The following is a 3,011-nucleotide window of genomic DNA, read 5'->3' on the forward strand; positions in this document are numbered from 1 at the left end:
AGCTCAGGCCCCCCACCCTTTCTGCCTGCCCTCTAGTGAGATGTGTCCCTCCCATCGCTGCCTTCCACTCCTTGCGCACATCCCTGTGAAGGCTTTGCCCCCTCGGGTTCTTTACCAGTCAGTCCCCATTCTGTGCAGCCGGCAGAGCCCTTTCTATCATCTCTGGCTCTCTGACTGCCTGTGTATTCCTCACTCTATTGCCCGGGATTCCTTTGTCCACATCAAAGCTAGATCCAAACCACTACCTATTTTCTGCCCACACAACCTCCAGGCCCCTTCGTGGACTGTCATGCTGCAGGAATGCAAACCCATTTGGATTCCTCAGTGAGCCTACCATGTGAAAAAACAATCAGTCCATGTGGAGCCTCCTGAGTGCACAAGGGAAAGACATCACGGGCTGAGCAGGAGCGCCGCCCGGGGCCCGCAGCAGGCAGACTAGAGGGAGGAGTCAATGGGACACCAGGACCCCTGGTTTCGCGCCCCACTTCACTCCACGCACTGTGTGACTTTGGGGTTTCAGATTTCTCATTGGCAAAATGAGAAAGGGAAACCTTGCATTATACACTCTGTGTATAGGCAGGTAGCACACTGCAGTCTGTCAGCTAACGTTGCCATGACTCCCAACAGAAAACCAGTTTCTGAGCACCATCTATGTGCTAACCACAAATATCACCTCTCCAAATCCTCCCAGAAGTCGAAGGAGGTGCAAATACCCATTTTTTTAATAATATAATCACACACATTTATTAAAAATTTGCTAATAATATCTGCATGTTCTAGTTTATTTTATAGTTAACAAATTCATATTTTAAATGAATTTAAATGAAGTTACCACAGTTAGTTCCTCATTCAGTTCAGTTCAGTCACTCAGTTATGTCCGACTCTTTTCAACCCCTTGGACTACAGCACGCCAGGCCTCCCTGCCCATGACCAACTCCTGGAGTCTACTCAAACACATGTCCATTTAGTCGGTGATGCCATCCATCCATCTCATCCTCTGTTGTCCCCTCTTCCTCCTCCCACCTTCAATCTTTCCCAGCATCAGGGTCTTTTTCAATGAGTCAGTTCTTCGCATCAGATGGCCAAAGTACTGGAGTTTCAGCTTCAGCATCAGTCCTTCCAATGAATATTCAGGACTGATTTCCTTTAGAATGGACTGGTTGGATCTCCTTGCTGTCCAAGGGACTCTCAAGAGTCTTCTCCAACACCACAGTTCAAAAGCATCAATTCTTTGGCACTCAGTTTTCTTTATAGCCCAATTCTCACATCCATACATGACTACTGGAAAAACCATAGCTTTGATTAGGTGGGCCTTTGTTGGAAAAGTAATGTCTCTGCTTTTGAATATGCTGTCTAGGTTGGTCATAGCTTTTCTTCCAAGGAGTAAACATCTTCTAATTTCATGGCTGCAGCCACCATCTGCAGTGATTTTGGAGACCAAAAAAATAAAGTCTATCACTGTTTCCATTGTTTCCCCATCTATTTGCCATGAAGTGATGGGACCAGATACCATGATCTTCGTTTTCTGAATGTTGAGCTTTAAGCCAACTTTTGCACTCTCCTCTTTCACTTTGATCAAGAGGCTCTTTAGTTCTTCTTTGCTTTCTGCCATAAGGGTGGTGTCATCTGCATATCTGAGGTTATCGGTATTTCTCCCGGCAGCCTTGATTCCAGCTTGTTTCTCCAGCCCAGCATTTCTCATGGCGTATTCTGCATATAAGTTAAATAAGCATGGCAACAATATATAGCCTTGATGTACTCCTTTCCCAATTTAGAACCAGTCTGTTGTTCCATGTCCAGTTCTAAATGTTGCTTCTTGACCTGCATACAGATTTCTCAGGAGGCAGGTAAGGTGTTCTGGTATTCCTGTCTCTTTCAGAATTTTCCACAGTTTGTTGTGATCTACACAGTCAAAGGCTTTGGCATAGTCAATAAAGCAGAAATAGATGCTTTTCTGTAACTCTCTTGCTTTTTCGATGATCCATCGGATGTTGGCAATTTGATCTCTGGTTCCTCTGCCTTTTATAAATCCAGCTTGAACATCTGGAAATTCACATTTCACGTAATGTTGAAGCCTGGCTTGGAGAATTTTTAGCATTACTTTGCTAGCATGCAAGATGAGTGCAATTGTGCAGTAGTTTGAGCATTCTTTGGCATTGCCTTTCTTTGGGATTGGAATGAAAACTGACCTTTTCCAGTTCCTCATATGTGAAATTAATTTTCAAAAATAATTTAATCTTTTCATATTCTATCTTATCTACAAATGGAAAATTTTTTCTTCCAATTTTTGCTATTAAAATAGAGCTGGGGTGAATATGTTTTACAGATTTTCTCCCTCTTTCTGGGCATTTCATTGGTATGGATGAGAAATTACTAGGTTAAAAATAGTATAAAGAAAGGAGTATAAAAAATAAATTTTTATAGACAAAGAAACTGAAGGTCATGGAGGAAAAGCAGCTCATTCAGATAACAAGAGGTTCACTGGGATTTAAACCCAGGTCCATCCGATTGCAAAGCCAACAGAACATCAACAATCCTAGGGGTTGGATGAGGCTAATATACATCAGTGCCAGCCAGGAGGGCTTCCCTGGTGGCTCAGATGATAAAGAATCTGTCTGCAATGGGGGAGACCCGGTTCCATCCCTGGGTTGGGAAGATCTCCCAGAGAAGGGAAGGGCAACCCACTCCAGTATTCTTGCCTGGAAAATTTCATGAACAGAGGAGCTTGGCAGGCCCCAGTTTATGGCCTCTCAAAGAGTCAGACACGACTGATGGACTAACACACAAACACACATATACCAGCCAAGAAGTAGAGCTTTCTGTTCCCAGAACAAATGAGGGTCATCCTCAGGGCATTTTGATTGAATCTGAACCAAAGAAGACTGATCCTTCCTCCAGGAAGCCCAGAACTGACCACATGGGGGTCAGCCCGTAGATGGCTGAGTCACACTCAGAAGATGTCCCAGGTTATCTAGTGGAGCTTGTTACCTCTGTCAGATGCTCAGGCACCT

Source organism: Bos grunniens, chromosome 3, assembly GCF_055505025.1.
Source record: "Bos grunniens cultivar Pamir isolate PY7600 chromosome 3, Bosgru_T2T1.0, whole genome shotgun sequence".
Taxonomy (NCBI): domain Eukaryota; kingdom Metazoa; phylum Chordata; class Mammalia; order Artiodactyla; family Bovidae; genus Bos; species Bos grunniens.